At 38.0% G+C, this 26,250-nt stretch overlaps 1 long non-coding RNA gene and 1 other non-coding gene across 2 annotated transcripts in view; one reads left to right on the top strand and one right to left on the bottom strand.

Moving 5' to 3' along the window:
- The window catches only part of LOC147365740 (uncharacterized), a 234,629-nt gene that overhangs the window by 25,634 nt on the left and 182,745 nt on the right, over positions 1-26,250 (top strand). The window contains exon 2 of the long non-coding RNA XR_015132330.1: positions 21,907-21,943. This is a non-coding gene — a long non-coding RNA (uncharacterized LOC147365740). The remainder of the gene's footprint in view (positions 1-21,906; positions 21,944-26,250) is intronic.
- On the bottom strand, positions 14,680-14,751 carry TRNAR-CCG (transfer RNA arginine (anticodon CCG)). Its single transcript has one exon. It is a non-coding gene; the product is annotated as a tRNA-Arg (tRNA).

Below are 26,250 nucleotides of genomic sequence, written 5' to 3'. Positions count from 1 at the left end.
AATTTTATTATTTTAAGGTCAAGTGATTATCACATTCATTCCACTTGCAATCTTCATTCCTCTTTGTCAGTACCATAACCTATTTATAAATTCTTAGGATTAGGACATGGATATCTTTGGTGGGGGGGGGGGGCATTATTCTGTCTACCACATCCTTTAAAGTCATTTCAGTTTTACTATCCTACAAATTGAGGAGATAATGTCATCTTAAGCCTGACTTGTTACAAACAAATGAGGCAATTCCCAGGAATATAAGTGAGCCTGAAGCTTGTCAGTACTGATGGCATTCTCTTAGTGTCCCGCAGAAATTCCACCTTTCTTTGAACCATTAAATGTACATGATAACCATTGTTCTTTCCAACCAGTCCTCAGCCAAAGAGTATCACCTGAATAGTTTGATTTCTGATACCAGTGGTGAAGTGGTAAAGAATCTGCCTGCCAATGTAGGAGATGCAAGAGATGTGGGTGTAATCCCTGAGTCAAGAAGATCTGGAGGAGGGAATTGTAACCCATTCCAGTATTCTTGTCTGGAAAATCCCATGGACAGAGAAGCCTGGAGGCCAGGCTACAGTCCATGGGGTCACAAAGAGTCGGACATGACTGAGTGACTGAGCACACACATGTGCACCATTGAAAGAGCAGCCAGAGAGGGTAGGATAAATTGAGAAAGTAGCATTGACATATATACCCTATCATGTGTAAAACAGTTACCTAGCAGGGAGCTGCGGTATAACAGGGAGCCCAGCCTGGTGCTCTGTTGGCAACCTCGAGGGGTGAAATGTGGGGAGGAGGCTCTACAGGGAGGGGGTATATATATAATTATGGCTGAGCCACATTGCTGTATGGCAGAGACCACCACAACATGGTAAAGCAATGATCCTCCAATTAAAAATACAATAATGGTAAAAAGAAAGAGCAGTCAATTTTCTAGATGATTGGATGCCATTTGGGTACTGTTTTGGTAATGGAAGTGCACAGAATCTGGGCAGAGCTGCCTCAGGAGTGCCTGTTTGAGTGGTTTCCCATAGAGTAACCCCTGTTTTGTGACTGTCTATGTTTAGCCTTACCAAGCCTAGATGACACCCTTTCTGAGGGATGAAATGGAATCTATGATTGCTCCCTTGCCTCTAGCATCACTGTGCAAAACAGAGCAGTAATGTTGGGGAAGATAAAGTATACCCAACTCCCCTTCCCTCTGACTCTCAGTGACCAAAAGCACACTGTAGAACATTCCATATGCTGCTCAAAACAGGGTACCACTCTGCCTGAACAGCTAGAGAAAACCCTGGTTTACAACCTGTGATAAATCATTATTCCAAAAAAGCTCATCAATGTGTTCTTTTTAAACATTTTTACTAGAGTATTTATGATCTTGACTTTCAGAGTTCAAAGTGTTTTGTGAGCCCTGTTAAGAATAGAAGAGTAAGTAGCAAGGCAGACTCTCTTCCCAACAAGCAGCCATTTAAATGGAAAAAATTATTGAAACAATCATTTAAAGAATCTGGAAATTGTCCTAAGGGCATACAGAAAATGGAGAAACATTCATTCAAGAAAATCTACTAAATCTTTGTAAGAACAGCGAGAGTCTGTGGCATTTGAGTCACAGCCTACTTCCTTCCCCTACGTCTCCCCACAGTCTCCTTCTCATGAAAACTATTCCAAGAGCTTTGACTCTGGTGAATGCCTTAAAGAAGTAGGGGTTCCCTCTTCCCCATGATTCTAGACTAGGGCTACATTTTCAACTTGTGAGGAGCAGGTTGCCAGGTTTTCTCATCTCCCTGTGCTCGTGTTGTAGAAGCTTTATTCCAGGCAAGAAAGACCAGCTGAGAGGATCAAGTCTCTCCTGCTTCACAAGCCCCATTTATAAAACAGAAACTCCCCAGGTAGGGCAGACTGATCTAAAGGCAGTGACCCAATCGTTTCTGCCCAGCTTATTTATAGAGCAGAGATTTCACCCTGGGAAGGGCAAACCCAGGAGACTAATCACCACTGTTCCGTGGTCCCAGGCATCACCCGGGACTTACTTGTCAAGTAGAGCTGTCACTCTATGAGAAACAGGACACTGTCTCTGCCTCCAACTCCTTTGCAGTGTCACAGAGGTTTTGCCCTAGGGAGAGGCAGGCCTTAAAGACAAAGAGCTTTATAGTTCTCCCTGGGGAAACTGACTTTGTGTGCAACAGATTGTGAAGAATTCTATGCCTAAGGGCATTGTTGAAAAGAACAGAGATCTTGGTGAAAGTAATTAAAAGGACTCTCAAAAGTCCCTGATACAAGTGCATGTATGCATGCTCAGTGGCTAAGTCCTGACCAGCTCTTCGAACCCCATGGACTGTAGCCCACCAAGCTTCTCTGTCCATAGCATTTTCCAGGGAAGAATATTGCAGTGGGGTTGCTATTTCCTAGTCCAGGGGATCTTCTCGACCCAGGGATTGAACCTGCATGTCCTGCATCTCTTGCATTGGCAGGCAGATTCTTTACCACTGAGCCACCTGGGAAGCCCTTCATATAAGTAGAAATAAGTGATCAAAAGTTTAATACAGCCAAGAACAGAGACACCCAAGATCACAGTCAACCCTGCTAGTAACAAGTGCTATGTGCTAGCTCTGTGCATCACTCATTCAGGAGCAGTCAGAACACAGAGTGGGGCAAATTTGAAAATGTTACCCAAGCAGCATACATATCAACAAAGGATAGAAGTCTCACTGGTCCTTGGACCTTTCATACAACGTCTGACCAACCACTAATTGTGTATTAAGCTACTCTCACTGACTGACTAAGCTAGGCTTCCCTGATAGATTGGGTGGTAAAAAAAATCCGTTTGCAATGCAGGAGACCCCCATTTGATTCTTGGGTTGGGAAGATCCGCTGGAGAAGGAATAGGCTACCTATACCAGTATTGTTGGGCTTCCTTGTGGCTCAGCTGGTAAAGAATCTGCCTGCAATGTGGGAGATCTGGGTTCGATCCCTGATTTGGGAAGATCCACTGGAGAAGGGAAAGGCTACCTACTCCAGTATTCTGGCCTAGATAATTTCATGGACTGTATAGTCCATGGGGTTGCAAAGAGTCGGACACAACTGAGCGACTTTCACTTTCACTAAGGCAACATCCTAGGATGCCAGTATTAAAAATAAAATCACAGACACCTTAGTAATGTGGAAGACTGTGCATTATTGAGACTGTCTTTTCAGAAGTTATCGGAGAGGCAAAATAGAAGTTACTAAATTCCAGTAGAGCATGGGGCAAAAAACATAAATTCCTTGAATTGTTATAACAGTCTCCAAGCCACATGTACGTGCAGGAGTGAAGTGCAATAATCTAACTGGCCAAAGACAGTTTAAGTACAACCTTTGAACAAAGAGAGGCTTATGTTATCCCTGAGGCAATCCCTAGGTGGACTGGCTCAGTTCAGATCAGTCCCTCAGTTGGGTCTGACTCTTTGTGATCTCATGGACTGCAGCACAGCAGGCTTCCCTGTTCATCACCAACTCCCCAAACTTCCTCAAACTCATGTCCATCGAGTCAGTGATGTCATCCAACCATCTCATCCTCTGTCAACCCCTTCTCCTCCCGCCTTCAATCGTTCCCAGCATCAGGGTCTTTTCAAATGAGTCAGCTCTTCGCATCAGGTGGCCAAAGTATTGGAGTTTCAGCTTCAGCATCAGTTCTTCCAATGAATATTCAGGACTGATTTCCTTTAGAATTGACTGGTTGGATCTCTTGCAGTTCAAAAGACTCTCACAAGTCTTCTCCAACACCACAGTTCAAAAGCATCAATTCTTCCTCACTCAGCTTTCTTTATATTCCAACTCTCACATCCATACATGACTACTGGAAAAACCGTAGCCTTGACTAAACAGACCTTTGTTGGCAAAGTAATGTCTCTGCTTTTTAATATGCTGTCTAGGTTGGCCATAGCTTTTCTTCCAAGGAGCAAGTGTCTTTTAATTTCATGGCTGCAGTCACCATCTGCAGTGATTTTGGAGCCCCCAAAAATAAAGTCTCTCACTATTTCTCCATCTATTTCCCATGAAATGATGGGACTGGATGCCGTGATCTTAGTTTTCTGAATGTTGAGTTTTAAGCCAACTTTTTCACTCTCCTCTTTCACTTTCATCAAGAGGCTCTTTAGTTCCTCTTCATTTTCTGCCATAAGGGTGGTGTCATCTGCATAACTGAGGTTATTGATATTTCTCCCAGTAATCTTGATTCCAGCTTGTGCGTCATCCAGCCTGGCATTTTGCATGATGTACTCTGCATATAAGTTAAATAAGCAGGGTGACAATATACAGCCTTGATGTACTCCTTTCTGGATTTGGAACCAGTCTCTTGTCCCATGTACAGTTCTAACTGTTGCTTCTTGACCTGTATACAGATTTCAGGGGCAGGTCAGGTGGTCTGGTATTCCCATCTCTTTAAGAATTTTCCATAGTTTGTTGTGATCCACACAGTCAAAGGCTTTGGCATAGTCAATAAAGCAGGAGTAGATGTGGACTGCCTACAAGATAAAAGTAAGAAAGAGAATCTGATAGGGACATCAGAGGCTGTGCATTGAGGGGAAGTAGACCTCAGAGAGTCAAATCAGTCAATTCACTAAACAAATAAATGGCTAAATAAACAAGTGGCAACATTAACCCGTGGGGGAGGGTATTAGTTTCCAGAACTCTGTGCTTTGCTTAGTCATTCAGTCGTGTCTGACTCTTTGTGACCCCATGAACATGTAGCCCCCAGGCTCCTCTGTCCATGGGGGTTCCCCAGGCAAGAATACTGGAGTAGGTTACCATGCCCTCCTCCAGGGCATCTTCCCAACCCAGCGATCAAACCCAGGTTTCCCATGTTGCAGGCAGATTCTTTACTGTCTAAGCCACCAGGGAAGCCCAAGAATACTGGGATGGGTAGCCTACCCCTTTTCCAGGAGATCTTCCTGACCCAGGAATCGAACCAGGATCTCCTGCACTTTGTAGGTGGATTCTTTACCAGATGAGCTACCAGGGAAGCCCCCAGAACCCTCTACAAGATATTTAAAGTTGCTAATTTCCAGCCAAAATTTATGAGACAGGCAAAGAAATAGGAAAAGGTGACCCATATTCTTTGGTTTTTCTGGTGGCTCAGTTGATAAGGAGTCTGCCTGCAATAAGGGAGACCCAGGTTCAATCCCTGGGTAGGGAAAATCCCCTGGAGAAGGAAATGGCAACCCACTCCAGTAATCTTGCCTGGAGAATTCCATGGACAGAGGAGCCTGGTGGAGTACACTCCATAGGATCACAAAGAGTCAGACACGACTGAGTGACTAGCACTTTCACTTCACTTTTATGCAATTCTAAGTGGTTTTGAAGGGATTCAGATGTGAAATTTAGCAGGCAAAGATTTCAAAGCAGACATTGTTAAGTGCATGCAAAGAACAGAAGGATACTATGTATAAAAAATTAAAGGAAGGTGTGAGGACCTTGCTTCATCAAATAGAAAATATGAATAAAGAGATATAAAGTATTTCTAAAAGACCAAATGGAAATTCTGTAATTAAAAAATTAAGTGACAAAAATAAAAATCCACAGGAGGAGCTCAACAATAGATTTGAACTGACATAAGAAAGAATTGGCACATTTGAAAATAAGTCAGTAGAGATTATGGAATATGAATGCAAAAAGAAAAAAATAATAAAGGAAAATGAACACATCCTTAGAAAAATGTTGACTACAATTAAGTGTACCAGCAGACACATAATGGGAGTATCAAAAAGAGGGAAAAAAGGACAGAAATAATAGATGAAATGATGAGATAAAGAAATAATGGCTGAGAAATTCTCTGATTTGATGGAAAATATTAGTCTACACATCTAAGAACTTCAAATAGAATTTTTTTCTCCTCCCTGATCCTCATCCAGCAATATTTAAAATTAAAATCAATATTTAAAGATTCATTTTTACTTCAGAATGGTGTTCCATTACTTATCTAATATCCTTTACTTCTCCTCATATGTGTGTGCTCAATCGGTAGTCGTGTCTGATTCTGGATTTTAGCCTGCCAGGCTCCTCTGTCCGTGGGATTCTCCAGGCAGGAATACTCGAGTGGGTTGCCATTTGCTGCTCCAGGGGATCTTCCCGACCCAGGGATGGAACCCATGTCCCTTGAGTCTCCTGTGTTGGCAGGTAGATTCTTTACCACTGAGCCACTTGGGAAGTCACTTCTTCTCATAAGTATTTGCTAAAGTCACAAGTGGATGAGGAACTTGGCTTAGAAATACAAGTTCTCCAGTTTCCTGAAATTCCTAGCATATTTTTGTCATAGAGGTGGAATAGTTCTTGCTGTAGTGCTGCATGCCAATGAAAAAGTCAGAAAATGTCTTATGTTTCATTTCCATCTGAGTCCCACAGATCTATACAGGTCTCAAAATCTGATAGGCAACTTGCCATAGCAGGCATTCAGCGATACCTCTTGCTTTTTCTTTTTTATTGATTATCAAGGGTTGATAAGATCCTGTGAACACCCATGTCAGTCAGCCTTTCCAGAGACTGCCTTATTCTGGGGAATTAATTTAAGAACCTACACTGAAAAATGTAGTAACAGGGGAAAAATATAATAACCTACACTGAAAAATGGTGTGCTGCAGTCCATGGGGTCGTAAAGAGTCGGATATGAGCAGCTGAACTGACCTGAGCACTGAAAAGCAAATTTTCTTCTATTAGGGATATTTACCTCAGAAATGGAGATTTAGGGACTTTCTTGGGGTCCAGTGGTTGAGACTCTCCCCAAATTGGGAATTAAGATCCTCTGTTTTCCAAATTATCTCCTTTTCATCTGATCCAATATTTGTATTTGGTTGGTATATTAAGTGAGCCTGCTATTTGCTCTAATCTTTACTTTGCATTAATATGATGAATCTATTAATAGTCTCTGGTCAGGGATAATGTTTTATTTAGACTTTCCCTCAACTAATGAGTCCAGGAGAGATTGTAGTGAATACCTGGAGTTTTTGTCACAGCATTATTTCATGCCCTTTCTTTTATTTTTGTTTTTGTTTGAAGGAGAGATGAGTAAAACAACACTAAAATGTTCCTCTGGGAAGTCATTTTTTTCTAATTCTCTTGATAAGTGATGGTGGTGAGATTGGCTCCACTCTTCACTCCTTTTTATATGGAAATGACAACCCACATCAGTATTCTTGCCTGGGAAATCCATGGATAGAGTTGCCTGATGGGCTACAGTTCATGGGGTCACAAAAGAGTCAGAAAGGACTTAGAGACTAACACAACAACAAAGAACTTGGTTAAGCCACTGGTTTATCTCAACCTTCAGTCACAGTGATTGGACTATTATCCATCCAACAGTTTACGACATGCCAGAGAACATTTGCTGAGACTAGTGGGAAGAAAATGGCTTTTTCATCTCCCTGTAGATCATGGTATGAAGAGTTGAAGCCAAGACTTGCTGAAGCCATGCTCCCTACCCTAATGGGAGAAAGTAAAACCGCTAAAGGGACCAATTTTGAAGCCTTGAGATAATGTTATTGTAGAGTGCTGAACAGAGGTGGAGAAGAAAGGGGCTTTGGTCATACCATTTGAGTCATGGGACCGTATTTCATCTGAAATTAAATATATGGATATATATCTAGACTTTTAAATTGTTAATGAATGGATTTCATTCATATTTAAGTTAGTTTAATTTAGATTCTCTGTCATTTGTTGATGATACAGCTGAAGAAATGTTACTCAATGGATGAAGTGAAAGCTCATTCATCAACAACATTTTTTATTTATTAATACGCATAATGTATTTGACCATCAGGTAAACTTATCACGTATATAGTTGTGTGTGTGTTGTGTATGTGTGTTTGTTTTCAATCAGTGGTATGATTCTTGTGATTGTGAAGCCCAAACAGGTGAAGAGTCTCACTTGGGTGGGGTGTGACCCTTATAACAAACAGATGCTTGGTTCCAATCTTTAAAGCATAGAGAAAATACCATTTTGGAATCCGGTGCTTTTTGATGCTGCGCTTAAGTGTTTTGCACTGTGAATTTCTTGGCTCCTATGCAAGTCTATTTTAGAGGCTCAAGTTATGGGGCTCACAAACTCCCTCAGTGTCCTTAAAAGGACAAGAAATATTCTCATCCTGCTTCTCTTTGTTCACATTGGGACCCTCCTGAGTAGAGGGTCAACAATGGCAGCTGCATACAATTTCTTCAAATTACTATGATTTCCTCTGGCTTTTGCACTTCAAATGAGCGAGGAGGAATTCTTTAATTTTTCTTTTTTTTAGATAAATGCTATACTTATGTTTCATAATAGACATTGAGTTATAATCTATCTTTTCACCAATAAATTTTACCATTACCTATGTTGGAATTCCTGTGACCAGGAATTACCAGGCAAGTTCCACCTTTATCTGCACTTTGGAAAACTGGCTCCTTGTTTTGTTCCTTCCCTGTGAGATACTATTAAAAAAAAAAAAAAAAAAAAAGTCAATTTTAGGAACTCTTTCAGCTAAGCATTTTTTTTGTTCCTATTTTTAAAGACCATGAGTTTGCCTCCAATTTTTCAAAGAATAAGCATTTTTATCATTTCAAATCTGATAGCCTGGACCTGAAGTCTTGGGCTGTACATAGACAGTTTAAAGGGAAAAAAGTCTTGGAAATCATTCATTTGATTTTATCAAAGTGAAAGTCTGGCCTAGAAGTTCAAGACTTCCAACTATGTATGATTAATGGGTGGAATTACCTGGATTGGCTCTCTCTTTATCAAGTTCCACTTTTCTTCTCTCTCCTCACTCATTAGTACCTAAATTATGGATTTGACTCTGATACTCCACTGTAGATGTTCCCTCAAATGTTCCCAATCTTAAACATGGAATCCAATCTCTAATCTTATTTTTCATGGCATCTCTATTGCACTTTACAATAACTATTGCCTTTTTCAGTAAGTTCTTTTGCATTAACCTCTAGACTGTAGAATCTTAGGATTTGCTTTTCCTTCTCACATCCTAAATGCAGGCATTTCAAACAGTTCCCTCTTTAATCTTTATCTCTCTGTTTCCTTTTCTTTTGTTCATCTACTTCCAAGACCTCAAAAGTCAACTCTGTGTGTAACTTCAAAAACCTGTGTTCATTGGATCAAATTACTGTGCAGAGTGCCTAAATTTCAAATGTTCGCTATCTGTTTAACATCTCCATTTGAGGCTTCTGCATGCTGATGCTCAGTCATGTCCGACTATTTGCAACCCCATGGACTGTAGCCCTTCAGGCTCTTCTGTCCATGGGGTTTTTCAGGCAAGAATACTGGAGAAGGTTGCCATTTCCTCCTCCAAGGGATCTTCCTGACCCAGAGACTGAACCTGCATCTCCTGTGTCTCCTGCATTGCAGGCAGATTCTTTATTGCTTAGCCATCAGGGAAACACCTGAAGCCTCTACATTATTTCAAATTCAACTGATTCCATTATATTTCCCCCTAAATAAGAACTTTCTCCTCAGACTGAACAACGAAGAGTTAGTGTTTACTTAGACTTCCCATTTTTCTTTTTTTGAAGTCAACATCTATTCAATCAGCAAATTCTCCATATTACATCTTCTGCCTTTTCTATTTCCCTCTTACAATTCTGGAACAGATCTTAATTACCTCTTGACTGATCCCTTGAAACAATTTGCTCCAAAGGCCCCTCATATCCAGTCTGTCTCTCTTTTTTTCGCGTACACCAACAAGTGAATCTCTTTAAAGTGTAGCTCCATTCTCTTTGGATCTTCTTTCAAACTCTATCATTGTAAATGAACATAATCACAATTTCCTAACAAGGCCTTTAACCACGTCTGCCATCTTTTCAGCTGTACTTCTTGCCGTTGCTCCACATCCAAGAGTAATGCTGCTTTACCACTCATGGCCTCTCCAGTCCCATGAAAATCTTTATACCTGAAATGATGTCCCTGTCTCTGTCCGTGAGAACTCAACTATAATGCTACGGAAGCATCCAAGCCTTCAGAGTCCCTTCTTTTTTTTTTTTTTTTTTTAATTTAATTTTATTTTATTTTTTAACTTTACACTATTGTATTGGTTTTGCCATATATCAAAATGAATCCGCCACAGGTATACCTGTGTTCCCCATCCTGAACCCTCCTCCCTCCTCCCTCCCCATACCCTCCCTCTGGGTCGTCCCAGTGCAGCAGCCCCAAGCATCCAGTATCGTGCATCGAACCTGGACTGGTGACTCGTTTCATATATGATATTATACATGTTTCAATGCCATTCTCCCAAATCATCCCACCCTCTCCCTCTCCCACAGAGTCCAAAAGACTGATGTATAGAACAGAGTCCCTTCTTTCCCTTCTTGCCTCTTTTCTCTGACCTCTCACTGGTAGTGTCCTTTCTCTTTCGGACTCCTCTAAGTTACAAAGTTGTGTTATGTTTATTATTTTTAAGCCTATTACTTTTAATTTGGTGATTTTTAAAACGTATTATTTAAATTTTGGATCATATTACTTGTGGTGTCTTCTTGCCAAGAAAGCCAAAAGTTCCTCCAAGAAATGATAATTCACATTTTTCATTTTTTCTGTTCTCTATAGAGCCTAGTGAGGGAGTTAAATAAGTACTCAAGTAACATTTTGAATTTATTACCAATTCTGGGCAAACTTAATGAGGTTATGAAACAGCTCTCAACACTTTAAACTTTCAATGTTTTTCACAAGCAATTAACTTCTTTAGGTGGGAGAAATAATTTTCTTCTTACTGAACTATATATAATAAAACTCTACATAAAATCAGACTGGACTAGTGAAAAAATTATAAGATGGCTCCAAGGAAACCACATGACTGAAACCTCGGATATTTACTTACTATCCTTTGCCCTTGTGTGATAGCTAGAGCTGAATTCAAGTCAGCCTGCTACTGAGCAGTTTGGGTGGCATTGAATGGCCAAATTACATCATCTTTTTAAACTTGTATTCTAGTTTGTAAAGGGCGACTAGTACTCTATACCGACATTGTTAAGCATAAACAGGACAGTACATGTAAAGAAGCAATACAGAGACCATGTTCAATACACAATAGCTACTACTGACATTATCATCCATAATGGACTGCTTTTCCTTAGCTAAGATTTACACACCCATCTATTAGGCAAGATCTCTGAAACATTAGATGGCTCCCTGGCCATGGTTGCTTTTCCCAGTTTTATCACTCATTGCATTTCCCACTTTTTTCCAAATTTCTGATATTCTACCTGGCTTAGAAGATCATATTTGCCATTATGTCTCCTTAGTAAATTGTTGCAAAAGCATAGAAAAGTTGGCAGTTATTTTTTACTTACTGTTTGCTTCAACTGTTCCGTTTGTGTAGCACAGTTCCACCCAGGTAGGAGTTTTATTTTTTATTAACTTCTCAGAACATAAAGTTTTGGCCTATTCCTCTATCTTATTACCATATAAATGATAGAACATGGTCTAAGTTAGAAACAAGTTGAGTGCACATTTTGAAGAGGGAATCTCCATGAACTTCCATATCCCATGGTCAGTGCAGCAGAGGTACCAACACACACGTCCCATTGCCATTATCAGGCATCCCTGATATCTATCTAGTATTGCACAGCTTACAAAACACCATCACAACATCATCAACTTTGAACCTTGCAAAACACAGTTTAGGAAGGCAGTGCAGGTATTATCATTTCAATATCATAAATGGGAAAACTGAGGCTTGCAAAAATGAAGTCAGGTGGTTTATAATGGAGAACATCATTCAGAACAGTCTCTTGACTTTTCATCAAAGACATTTTCACCTAATCTCCCTAGTTTTTAATGTCCATGAACCTTATGGTAAAATTAATCATGTTTTCCAGATAGCAGAATTTTAAGACAAACTAGGTATCTATCCTTCCAAACATTTAGGAATCTTGTTCTTGCTAAAGGAATTCTTTCCATGTTATCATCCATATTTTATGGTTAAGTGTGAGTTCACTGCACTCCTATCTCAATATTAAACTCCTCTGACTTTCAGTAAGTTTGTGCCTTCTCTTTCCTTCTCTCACTTCTTTGGCATGTAAGCTAGTTACAACTAAGTGAATCAGGAAATGAGGGAATATATATATATATATATATATCACATATATATTTTATGTGTATGTACTTTTCACAAAGCAAATGAAAAAATCACATATATATTTTATGTGTATGTACTTTTCACAAAGCAAATGAAAAACAGGTGCTGATGAAAGGACCATTGTTGACTCTAATTCAAAAAACACTAGTAATATTTATGGAATACAGCGAGGACATAGATAAGAATTTCTTATAATAATTACATAGGTAGGAAGACATTCAGAGAAGGCAATGGCACCCCACTCCAGTACTCTTGCCTGGAAAATCCCATGGAGGGAGGAGCCTGGAAGGCTGCGTTCCATGGGGTCGCTGAGAGTCAGACACGACTGAGCGACTCCACTTTCACTTTTCACTTTCATGCATTGGAGAAGGAAATGGCAACCCACTCCAGTGTTCTTGCCTGGAGAATCCCAGGGACGGGGGAGCCTGGTGGGCTGCCGTCTATGGGGTCGCACAGAGTCGGACACGACTGAAGCAACTTAGCAGCAGCAGCAGGAAGACATTTAAGTATGGCTATCACTGCTCAATATTATAAAAGTCCATTAAAGACAGAGTTATTTGTCCAGAAAGACAGCATTATCTAGTTAACAGAAATAGGTGATAGCATTTCTGTTTTAGATATCATGAAACAGAAACTGTTTATCACTCAGTCATGTGATAAACTCTTTGCAACCTCATGAACTGTAACCTGGCAGGCTCCTCTGTCCATGGAATTCTCCAGGTAAGAATACTGGAGTGGGTTGCCATTTCCTTCTCCAGGGGATCTTCACAACCCAGGGATTGAACTCGAGTCTCCTAAATTGTATGCAGATTCTTTACCTTCTGAGCCATACCCATTTGTAAAGACGATTCTGGTGTGGTTTTTTATTTTTTTTCTTCCTAACAACAGTTTTGTTTTGTTTTTTCTTGTAACTTTTTTTTAACAATTGATTTTTAGGGTTCAGAATAACATGTTATTTAATCTTGAGCATCAAAAATCCTTATCAATAGTTTCATTCTAACTCAACCATCATCTTGTATTGCTTCTGTTTTCTATTAGGAAAAATGGTAACAATAAAACCTTATACAATTTTTGTGAAGCATAGTCACATATACCTAGTACATGATAAATATTTCAATGCATGCTAGTAATATTAGGAATAGTATTTGCCCTCCTCCACTTCAATATTAAGCATGTAGTATATTTAATTACAAAAATGGCCATGATTCTCCAACTCTTCCTATGTTCATGCCCTTTGCAATGTGCCTTAATAGCCTCTCCTCAGCTGGCCTGTGACTTGCTTTTATAAATAGATTTCAGCAGAGATGTCACTTGCTTTACATAGTTTTACATAATCTCTTGGTACTTCTTCCTCCATCATAAAATCAAGCCCAGACTAAACTAATGAAGAATGTACAAAAAAAATTTTTAAATCATGTGACCTAATGATAACTGAGAGAACTTTCACTTGGTGTGCCCAAAGTGGCTTGCTGCTGCTGCTGCTAAATTGCTTCAGTCGTGTCCAACTCTGTGCGACCCCATGGACGGCACCCCACCAGGCTTCCCCATCCCTGGGATTCTCCAGGCAAGAACACTGCAGTGGGTTGCCATTTCCTTCTCCAATGCATGAAAGTGAAAAGTGAAAGTGAAGTCGCCCAGTCGTGTCCGACTCCCATTGACCCCATGGACTGCAGCCCACCAGGCTCCTCCGTCCATGGGATTTTCCAGGCAAGAGTACTGGAGTGGGGTGCCATTGCCTTCTCCGCAAAGTGGCTTAGGCAGCTGCTTTCCTGACATTCAATGATGTGACTATGTGAATGAGCCAAGCTGGCACGCTCTTATGTTGACTATACAGAGCATACCAATGTAAAGTGACTGATGTAAAGTTGATACGGTTTTATTCTTTTTTTTTTAAGAAATTGAGGCAACAAGCAATATAAACAATCAGATCAGATCAGATCAGACCAGTTGCTCAGTCGTGTCCAACTCTTTGCGACCCCATGAATCGCAGCTCACCAGGCCTCCCTGTCCATCACCAACTCTTGGAGTTCACTGAGACTCATGTCCATCGAGTCATAAAAAGCACTTAATATTGTTATCAATATAATAATTAATTGATATAATTCATTGCAACATATAAGTAAGTAATTTAAAATTAAGAAGCACTAAATACTTCCCAGGTGGTGCTAGTGGTAAAGGACCTGCCTGCCAGTGAAGGAGACATGAGAGATGGGGGTTCGATCCCCAGTCAGGAAGATTCCCTGGAAGAGGGCGTGGCAACCCACTCCAGTATTCTCGCCTGGAGAGTCCCATGGACAGAGGAGCCTGGTAGGCTACAGTCCATAGAGTCACAAAGAGTCAGACACAACTGAAGCAACTTAACATACACATGCACAAATACTCTTGGAAGCTAAATGTTGCCTTATTAAAGTTTTCCCTGTGTGAATAAATTCTGAACATATTTACATTAATTACCTTTTATATAGAAAAGTGAAAGTGAAGTCGCTCAGTCGTGTCTGACTCTTTGTGACCCCATGGACTGTAGCCTACCAGGCTTCTCCATCCATGGGATTCTCCAGGCAAGAATACTGGAGTGGGTTACCATTTCATTCTACAGGGGATCTTCCCAACCCAGGGATCGAACCTGGGTCTCCCACTTCGGAGGCAGACACTTTAACCTCTGAGCCACCAGGGAAGCCTTGATTTAGTCTGACAAGAAATTCCTTTTTTCTCAGATCTAAATGAGAATTTTAATTCACAGCATCATGTCAGCCAGGTATATCTGCTCAGTGCTCTTTCTGTAACAATGAATTTTTAAAAATAGATGCATTTACTGACTATGCCAAAGCCTTTGACTGTGTGGATCACAATAAACTGTGGAAAATTCTGAAAGAGACGGGAATACCAGACCACCTGACCTGCCACTTGAGAAACCTATATGCAGGTCAGGAAGCAACAGTTAGAACTGGACATGGAATGACAGACTGGTTCCAAATAGGAAAAGGAGTATGTCAAGGCTGTATATTGTCACCCTGCTTATTTAACTTATATGCAGAGTACATCATGAGAAGCACTGGGCTGGAAGAAGCACAAGCTGGAATCAAGATTGCTGGGAGAAATATCAATAACCTCAGATATGCAGATGACACCACCCTTATGGCAGAAAATGAAGACGAACTAAAGAGCCTCTTGATGCAAGTGAAAGAGGAGAGTGAAAAAATTGGCTTTAAGCTCAACATTCAGAAAACGAAGATCATGGCATCAGGTCCCATCACTTCATGGGAAATAGATGGGGAAACAGAGGAAACAGTGTCAGACTTTATTTTTTGGGGCTCCAAAATCATGGCAGATGGTGATTGCAGCCATGAAATTAAAAGATGCTACTCCTTGGAAGGAAAGTTATCACCAACCTAGATAGCATATTAAAAAGCAGAGATATTGTTTTGCCAACAAAGGTCTGTTTAGTCAAGGCTATGGTTTTTCCAGTAGTCATGTATGGATGTGAGAGTTGGACTATGAAGAAAGCTGAGTGCCATAGAACTGATGCTTTTGGACTGTGGTGTTGGAGAAGACTCTTGAGAGTCCCTTGGATTGCAAGGATATCCAATCAGTCCATTCTAAAGGAGATCAGTCCTGGGTGTTCTTTGGAAGGACTGATGCTAAAGCTGAAACTGCAGTACTTTGGCCACCTCATATGAGGAGTTGACTCATTGGAAAAGACTGATGCTGGGAGGGATTGGGGGCAGGAGGAGAAGGGGACAACAGAGGATGAGATGGCTGGATGGCATCACTGATTTGATATACACGAGTTTGGGTGAACTCCAGGAGTTGGTGATGGACAGGGAGGCCTGGCGTGCTGCGATTCATGGGGTCTCAAAGAGTCGGACACGACTGAGCGACTGAACTGAGGACTAGAATAAAATTTATTTTGATGTTTCTTTAAAAAATATTCTGGAATAAAAATGCAAGTAAGTTAAAAAAAATACAAGTAAGTTTAACTAGCACCTCTTGTAACACAAAAAGCACCTGGACATTAAAAAAAAAAAATTATAGTCATTCCTTGTTGCTGCTGCTACTGCTAAGTCGCTTCAGTCATGTCTGACTCTGTGCGACCCCATAGACGGCAGCCCAGCAGGCTCCCTGTCCCTGGGATTCTCCAGGCAAGAACACTGGAGTGGGTTGCCATTTCCTTCTCCAATGCATGAAAGTGAAAAGCGAAAGTGCAGTCGTTCAGTCGCGTCCGACTCTTCACGACCCTGTGGATTGCAGCCTACCAGGCTCCTCCGTCCATGGGATTTTCTGCGTAAGAGTACTGGAGTGGGGTGCCATCGCCTCCTCCGATAGTCATCCCTTTAGGATAAGACAAAGTAAATGAACACTATTAGGATAGAAGGATGGAAGTTGAGTGGCAAACCAATTTAACTCTGATAAGCACCTGGAAAACCTAAGCATTTTGTTTATTAAACCTTCAGTCAGAAGAAATTATTTCTTTTCCTTTGCATGTTCAACATATATAGCATTTCCTATCCTAAACAAATACACTTCCTAATTTAGCATATATTTCCTCACACTAATTAAGTGGCTTTCAATATTATTCGTTTCTTATTCAATGACACAACATTATCTACCTTGTTTTCCCACAAGAAATGTATGTGCCACGTCCGGATGCTGTCAGGGAATACTTCTTAGCTGAGGTTCCCATGGCCTGCATCACCTATTGTTTGAAACACAATAAACTGGCAGGGAGTGAATCTATAATAAAACCAGGAACAGTTGCTTGGCACCTCAAAACACGTGATGTGATACAATTACCAAGTATTTTGTAGGGCAAACTGTCACTCTCATACAAACTTTATAACTGTTAGTGAGTAGCACATATATATTCTATTTTAAATTCAGCTTCTTTTAGTGATAAGAGTCAGACAGTTTACTTCTCACTGAGAACCAAACACTGTTCGGTTTAAGGATTAAGAAACCATCTTCTGCTCTTATATTCAACGAAAAAAATATGTTCAGATCCTAGTGACACCTCTTTTATGAATATGAGCAGATAGAATGAAGTTTCTTCAAAGGAGATCCATAGACAAGACCCAATTAAGCTTAGTAAGAAAACTATAGTATTACTATCAGACTCTAATATTGACTTATGGTAAAGAAAACATCTTTTAAAAATATTTTCAAGGTTTTTGTAACCAGGCTTTTCATCTTGATAATCACTGGCCAACTTAAAAAAAAAAAGCTGTTAGGATTAATAAATTATATTTGTAGTATTTGTGGACATGTACAATAATAGACTGAGTAAAATGGTTTCAATTTCTATTGCCCCCAAATGCTATTTTGTATATTACTTCTCTCTTTTAATTCTGAACAATCAAGTCTTAATTTTTCAATGAACCACCAAAGCATTTTCATAGTCAATTCTATTTCAGAATATAATTAGTTTGTAGTTTTATCCACCTAAACTGTTTACAAAGCTAACCAATTAGCAAAAGTATCCCAGATTATATTTAATTGTATTTAAACGGAGTTGAATTTAATATTCAGACAGCTAAGTGACCAAAATTACTTAAACAAAAACTGTACAAAGTAAATATGTACAATTAGAGGGAATGGGTCTCATTAAATTAAGAAGAAGTAACAGGAGCAACATAAACTCAATGATAAGAGCAGCATCACAATTGAATCAAAATAAGAAGGAGTAATGGAAACTATCCTTGAGGTTTTGAGTCTGCCATTATTTCCTTTTATTACTAAATAGTCAATGACTTTCATTTTCAAAGGACTGGCTTTAGTCCACAAAAATATTAAGTTTCAGTTTATAAATACAAGTACTTCATAGAAAACATGAGACTTAACTTGAGAAGACTTTGAGTACTCTTAAAGACTTATTTCAGAACTGTAGTTTGTCTCCTGGTCTATTTCCTATCCACATCATGGACATTATGAGTCATTATATCTCCAAACTATGTTCTTTACCCTCCAATGGATAAGCTTTCCAGCATAAATCTGATTGACCTTCTCACTTCATGCTTTTCTTCCTTCCCGCTTTTTTTCCTGACTTGAATTGCTTATTTAAGTTTGTGGGTCGTCCTGAATATGACTATAGACCATATGGGAAACAGTTTTCCCTTTTGTGTAACGCAGCTAGCAAATAGTCATCAGTTACTGGATAACACAATACATATATATCATAGTGCTTAATAATCAGAGACTTACAAATATTAAGTGGTGATTAGACAAATGGATTCTGGAATCAGAACACTTGGGTTCAAGTCTTACCTATAAAACTTACTAGTTGCGTGGTTTTAGGAAAGTTGAATGATTTTTCTGAGCTTTTATTTTCTTATCTGGAAAAAAGAAACAATACTAACATTTAGCCTAAAAGAAACAAAGTAGCAGAGAGAAAAGCTCAGACAGAAAAATATATTATTGTGATAGGGAGCTATTAATTACATTTGAAAACAAATTAGTATAGTTAATTACATTTAAAAAATGTATTAAGCTTATAATGTATGTGGATTACAAGTCTGGGAATGAAGAAAACTAATGCTTAATCCAAATATTTGTTATGTTTGTGAGCATGAGTATCTGTTTCCGTTTTCAAGAATATCTTTATAGCAAGAGATAAAAAAAAATTAAGATACAAATGTTTTGTATTAAAACTCAAGGACAATGCAAATATATAAATGAAATTTTACCAGTTTGTTTTCTGTATCCTTCTTATCTCTAGCATTCCTGAAATAAATTATCTCAGTCACATAAAAAATAGTGAATCTTTACTTTCCTAAGCAATTATTTTCCCTAAGAAAAATTACACAGGTAATTTTTCAGTTTATAAAATGAAAATAAAGATAAGTGAAACTGAGGAAATTACCACCAAAATTCCTAGCACCCTGAGATTATTACTCCTAACAATTAAGTACACCTACTTCCATTGTATATGAATACACATTTTATAAAAATGGGATCAAAATAGACATTTTGTAGTTTTTACTAGTAATCTCTTTGCTTAGCTTCATTCTTGGCATATGGTAGAGGCTTAATAAATATTTTGTGTGCTCAGTCATTCAGTTGTGACCCCATGGACTGTAGCCTGCCAGGCTCCACTGTCTATGGGAGTTTTCAGGCAAGATTACTGGAGTAAGTTGCCATTTCCTCCTCCAGGGGATCCTTCCAACCCAGGGCTGGGTCCATGTCTCCTGTATAGGGAAGTGGATTCTTTACTATGTGAGCCATCTGGGAAACCCAATAAATATTTTAGTTAATTAATAAGTGAATAAGTGAGTTCTAATAATGAGCAGAAGATTCTTTTAGAAATATTTGGTCAAATTTCTAAAAAAATATTAAAATTCCTACTGGAATTATTTAGTATATTTAGATCAATTTGTTGAAGAAGTACATATTAACTACATTAAATTTTGCATTCCAGGAACAAAACATACCTCTTTACTTAGATATATCTTTTATATTTTACAATGAAGTTTTCCGTTTTTTTTTTCAAATATATTTCAGGTATTTTTATATTTGATTTAATTTTTTTCTCAGTATAATTTTCTGGAAATTTATCCAGTTAACAATCCTAGTTCCTTTGCTTTCCAAATAAATTTTGGAATAATCTTGCCTATTCTAAACAGTATAGCTACAAAAATATCCTGCTGGGAATTTTATAAAAATTTTATTAAACTTAAATATCAATTTAAGAATAATTGGCATCTTTATTATGTTGAGTCTTCTAATCCAAGAACACAGTATCTTTCCCTATTTATTTAAAACTTCTTCCTTCTTAATCTTTGTGCCTTTTATTTCTTCTTTGTGCCCTGCACTGGCTACAGCTGTTAGTATCGTATGTTGATTCAGGGTGATGAGAACAGAAGCCTTGCTTTCCCCGTCTTTGGGTGAAAGCATTCACTCTCTCACCATTAAGTATAATATTGGCTCTAGGTTTTTGTAGAAGACCTTTGTCAAGCTGAAGAAGTCCTCCTCTATTCCTATTTCTCTGTGAGTTTGCCATGAATGTGTGTTGAATTTTGTCAACAAAATTAGCAATCAGTGTTAGACTTACTCCAGACTAAATGCAACCTGAAAGGAAGAAAAAAAAAAACACTTTAAAATATTTGCTTTCAATTTAAAAAATACTCATTCATCCATTCATTTAATAAATAAGTACACACCAATCTGCTCAGTGTTGAATCAGTGGGGAACACAGAGGTTTATAGTAATCCTGGTTAATACAGAACTGTCTAGGCAGGCTTTGAAATGAGTTTCTTCTACCAAATGAAGAAATACAAACACCTCTGTGGAAAATCTGAGTCTTTTTTATTTGCAGATACTTTTTCTAGATAGTTTAGTAACATTAACATTATGTTTGTTCTAGGATAATTTAGTAAATTAAAGTAACATATCAAAAAGTTTTTCTTTAGGAAGCTTCAATATTCAGAAAAGTTGAAATAAATATACTTGTATCAGTTACTACTCTAGTATCAACCTATATTATGAACAAGGCTAATTTCTAACCCCTTTACTACCAGATTATGGTCTAGGTCAGGGATCAATGGTCATATAAAGGAAAGCAAATGTGGACATTTAGAATGCAAACCTTAGCTTTTCCCATTCTGGGAAGCTAAGTGTGTGACATGATCAGACTTGAGACAAAATGTGGTGACTTGCTTCCAAAGAGCTCAACCCAAAGTAAGGATAAAGAGGAGTTATTTTCTTTGGTTTTCTTTCACAAAAAACAATTGGGTTTTTTGCTTGGTTGGTTGAAAACCCTAAAGATCATTCCACCATTAAAACACATTTCTTGAAGAATCCTTTCCGTCTCTGGGTGCAAAAAACAGCTGTGCTTAAGTTAGTGCAATAAATCTAAGAAATAAGGGAACTATTGTCACCTCTTTGTCTGGCTGATAACAAAAGTCTGTGTGAAGCTCACATTCCTGAGGTGTAGTCATTCAGTTCTACAAAGTGAGTGCTTTTTACGAGCACCAGTTTCCTCTAAACCTCTTAAGGTTTCAACTAAATGAAGTTACTGTTGACTCATTGTAAGTAGTCAGAAATGTGGCTTTTTCCTATTCACTTCAAAAGGAGTAGTTTACATTTACACATGTCTTAAATTGCTTTTCCATCTAGTTCTTCTGATATTTATAGTAACCTTGTGAGATAGGTAAGGCAAGTGTTATCATTCTTACTTCATATATGAAAATATAAAATCTCAAAGAAATGATGTGATTTTGAATAGAACTGAGTCTTCTGGCTCTTTCACTATTGTTAGTTTATTGAATTCATTTACTTAAACACTTATTAGTCAACATACACTCATTGAGTGCCTACTTTGGCCAAATATTCAGCTCCCTTTCAAGCATATTACTATTTGTAAAATATTAGAAAGATTTCTAGTGATAAAAACTTTTGGTAATAATTGTGAAAGGAACATTCCTATTTTAAATCTTTAATTTTAAAAGCTGGTCTATATTATAATTACATCTTGCTCAGACATCAGCTTTGATTGTGTATCTACCCCATGTTCAGGAGAATATAAATAGCAATATTTCTGATATTGAAAATAATGAAGTCAATATTTGACAGCAAACATTTCAAACTCTCCCCCTAATATTTTCCCTTTATCTGTTGAGTTGATCATATTCTATTAATGTGGTGAATTTTTATATTGCTTGAATTTTAAATGTTAAACAAATTTTGTATTACTGGGAGCAATTCAACATGACCATGTGTAGTATCCTTTCTGTACAGTGCTAAATTCAGTGTGCTAACATTTTGTGTCATTTTTGTGACTATATTAATGACAGATATTGACACTTAATTTTCTTTGTTTTTGGCATAATATCTTTTTTAGGTTTAGTATCAAGGTTATGCTGGCATCATGAAACAAGGTAAAGAATAATGTTTCCTCCTCTAATTTTTGTAACAGTTTGTATATATCTTTTTCTTATTCTTTTACTCTCAATATGTTGCAGGAAGGGGGACCCCTTCCAGGGCCCGAAACTGGGCTCTTGTCTAACATTTGGAAATGAATTGTCCAAGGAGACACATGTACTGACAAAGCAAGAGATTTTATTGGGAAAGGGCACCCGGGTGGAGAGCAGTAGGGTAAGGGAACCCAGGAGAACTGCTCTGTCACATGGCCTGCAGTCTCGGGTTTTATGGTGATGGGATTAGTTTCCGGGTTGTCCTTAGCCAATCATTCTGACTCAGAGCCCTTCCTGGTGGTGCACAGCTTGTTCAACTAAGATGGATGCCAGCGAGAAGGATTCTGGGAGGTGGTGGGACAGATGGGTGTCTCCTTTTGACCTTTCCCAAACTCTTCTGGTTGGCGGAAGCTTATTAGTTCCCTGTTCCTTACTAGGACCTCCTATCCTAAAACAACTCATGCAAATAGTTACTATGGTGCCCGGCCAGGGTGGGCGGTTTCAATCAGTGTGCTTCCCCTAACAAATATGTCTGTGTTATGTTGAAATGGGTTTCTTGCTTATACCTTAGAGATGTGTTTTACTTTCTTATTCTGGTTGATAATCTTTAGTTAAATAGTTTATATCATTGATATTTAATGTTGTTATTGATTTGGATGGATTAAGTCTACCATCTTGCTGTCTGTTTTCTAGTTGTCCCAAGTGTTTTTTTTGTTTGTTTTAAATTTATATTTCTCCTTTTCTGCCTTTTTGTTTTAGTTAATCACTTGTTATTATTTAGTAGTTGGTTTAGAAATTTTAGTATGCATACTTATTTGTCTTGTCTGATGAAAGTTCATTCTGTATGTATTCAAATAAAATTCCAATCATTAGCCTCTTCTTTTATTCTATTGTCAAATATTTTACATCCATATGTGTAACAAAATTCTATAATACAGTGCTATCTTTTCTTAAAACTACACGTTTATTTTTTAAAGGAACTATGAGAATACAAAATAAATGATAATCATTTATATGTACCTGACTATCTGATGTCCCTTTACTATGGAGAAATAAATTTAAATATTTTATCACCAGTCTTTACATTATATTAAGACTGATGGCAAAAAGATGTTTCCAAGTGTCTCCACCCATTAGTGGCTTTCGTGTAGTTTAAAAAAGATAAACAACAACAACCAAAAAAGACCAATATTTCAGGAAGGAAAAGGCAAAAAGTAAATCAGAGACAAAGGCTAAAACAACCTTTTAAGACTAAGAAAAAAAGATTACTTAAAATATATAGGAGCTTAAAGATTACTTAAACTATATTAAAGGAGCTCTAAGAAGACATGTTATAATCATGATGTAAAATCCATAGAACAATTTATTCTTAAAATAATTAACTCACATTATTGAGAAATAGTGGATTTTCACTTAGTATTTAAGTTAATTTTAAGGCCTGAGCATAATAAATTTTTCATTTACTAGTAAAGTTACAACTTTGTGAAGTGCAGCTTAGAATAAGTTGAGTCAGGAAGTCACATGTTGCCACCCATCCTGGATTGGGATGTGTCATAGATAATTTTGTAGTCTAAATTTAAGTCAAGTTTTACTTTAAGAGTATTTTTCAAAGACCAAAGACAATCTGAGAATTTTCAACATGATCATTTTTTAAACACTTTTTTCCTGCTAGAGTAATTCTACATTATTTATCTGCCAATTTTTCCATTCCTGATTTTTCTTCTTTCATGTGCTTTAAAAATGAATCAGATTGAAAATTTAATAATAGGATTATTAAGGATGGAATCACTCTATTTGATTCTAACTCTAGTTGGTTTTTCACAACAATCCTCTAAAATTCTACATACCTCCTCCACAGTACGCCACTATTCTGATCTTATAATCAATATTTAGTTGAGTTCAGTTGCTCAGTTGTGTCCGACTCTTTGCGACCCCATGAATCGCAGCACGCCAGGCCTCCCTGTCCATCACCAACTCCCGGAGTTCACTCAAACTCACATCCATCGAGTCAGTGATGCCATCCAGCCATCTCATCCTCTGTTGTCCCCTTTTCCTCCTGCCCCCAATCCCTCCCAGCATCAGAGTCTTTTCCAATGAGTCAACTCTTTGCATGAGGTGGCCAAAGTACTGGAGCTTCAGCTTTAGCATCATTCCCTCCAAAGAACACCCAGGACTGATCTCCTTTAGAATGGACTGGTTGGATCTCCTTGCAGTCCAAGGGGCTCTCAGGAGTCTTCTCCAACACCACAGTTCAAAAGTCATCAATTCTTCAGTGCTCAGCTTTCTTCACAGTCCAACTCTCACATCCATACATGACCACTGGAAAAACCATAGCCTTGACTAGACGGACCTTTGTTGGCAAAGTAATGTCTCTGCTTTTCAATATGCTATCTAGGTTGGTTCTACTCTAAAATATTTAATAATGTCAATCTCTTTATATAAATTCAAATTTATATAAAATCTGTTTATGTAAATCATTCCCTGAGAGCTAGTCTGATAATTCTTCAAAGTCTAAATCAGGACTGTTTTCCAAGAAACATTAGCAGCTCTTTCTAGCCCACAGAGGTCTTATCTTCCTCTCATCTCAGAGAATAATGTGTGTGTGTGTGTGTTGTGTTCCATGTCTTTGTGACCCCATAGACTGTAGCCTGTCAGGCTCCTCTGCCAATAGGACTTCCCAGGCAAGAATAGTCGAGTGGGTATTCATTCCTTCCTCCAGGGGATCGACTATGGGTCTCCTGCATTTCAGGTGAATTCTTTACCCTCTGAACCACCAGGCAATTGGCAAGTGCCTGTCATATATGTTAAGTGGGTGGGTAATAAATGTGTGTTGATGGATAAGCCACAATTCAATCTAACCTCATTCTATTATGAATTAGAGAAAAATCAGTAAAACAATTTTAAGTCAACCATTTCTACTTGTTCAATTTTTCTAGGTGGGTTTTGGGATTGAAGGTACATAAACACATCCTCATGGCATAGAAGATAGGCAACCTGAGGCTGAGAGCAAAGTTGTAAAGCCTCATCAGAGCATTCTTCACTGTAAGAGAAAAAGCAGTGGGTGGATGCATTTTTAAATTAATAGATTAGCTGTTTGCTGTTAGGTCATGAGAGTATCAACAGTTCAGGATAAGGAAGCATTCATGATAGCCTCAAAGACTCTGACTTGGATGGGGGTATTCTGAAAGAACAAAAGCCCTATTTTGTCATCTTAATAGCAGGTAAATTTATTATTTATCCATTCAACAAATACTTTTTGAGCTTATAACCATGTTCTAATTCTTTGTACTGAATTCTCCTAGTTTATCCCCTCTTACTCCCAGAGATATATTTTTGGCTAACACTATTTGAAATTTATTTTGTTAAAAAAAAAAATGAGGTTTTGTGGTCATTTATATTCTCTTGCTTTTTTAATAGATTCTCTTCCTCATAAACACTGATATCTTCAATGTTGAATTTCACATTCTAAGCATCACTCCATAATCATGCACCCCTATTATTTATTTTAGCTTGGTTCTTTTGGGAATTTTTTTAAACTCAAGTCTCTAAGGCTGCATCATTTTCTACTTCTTTATATGTGTGATTTCTTCAACTAATAGACAAGCTCAGTTAGTTAAAAAAAAAAAAAAAAAAGCCAAACCCAAATAGTTGCTTTACTGATTTAGAAATTACTATAGCTAATTTAACCTCTTGTTTGGATGACTAAATTCACTTGATAGCCAAATCAACCATGCATATGTAAATCCTAGAAATTGGAAATGATCTAGACAGTGGCAACTTTCTAGTCAAAACACTAGTTGAGAAAGCGGAAAGCATAAAAGGTGAAATAACTCCTTCAAGGTCTTCTAATCTGGGTCTCTTTTCATAGGCCGACAATTGAAAGGTTAAACTAACAAGAATCATTTCTTTGATTCTCATTGAAATTACTTCTTTTACCTTTAATAAGCTTTCAAGAAAGGAATCTAAGAAAGGTCCAGATGAGAGAAATGATTAAATCCTTATAGGGTCTTTCTGCTTATTTATTTCTGGTTCTTTATTTCTTTGAAAGTCTAATCATGACATTTCCATTGCCTCTGACCCTTTCTTTTTTCTTGTAAATAATGATGATCCAAAATTACCTTCTGAACACCAAGTACCACTACCTTTCACTCACCCTCATCTAATTATTTATTTCTTTTCTTCTGTTTTCAAGTTAACAGTGTCTGTTGATATTTTTAGAAGACAAATCAGGTGTGAAGCAAGACAAATTTTAAAGTTTCTGGTACAGTAGA

The sequence above is a fragment of the Bos grunniens genome, chromosome 9 (assembly GCF_055505025.1).
Source record: "Bos grunniens cultivar Pamir isolate PY7600 chromosome 9, Bosgru_T2T1.0, whole genome shotgun sequence".
Classification (NCBI taxonomy): domain Eukaryota; kingdom Metazoa; phylum Chordata; class Mammalia; order Artiodactyla; family Bovidae; genus Bos; species Bos grunniens.
The sequence above is the reverse complement of the archived record's forward strand: the minus strand, read 5'-3'. Positions and strand labels throughout refer to the sequence as shown.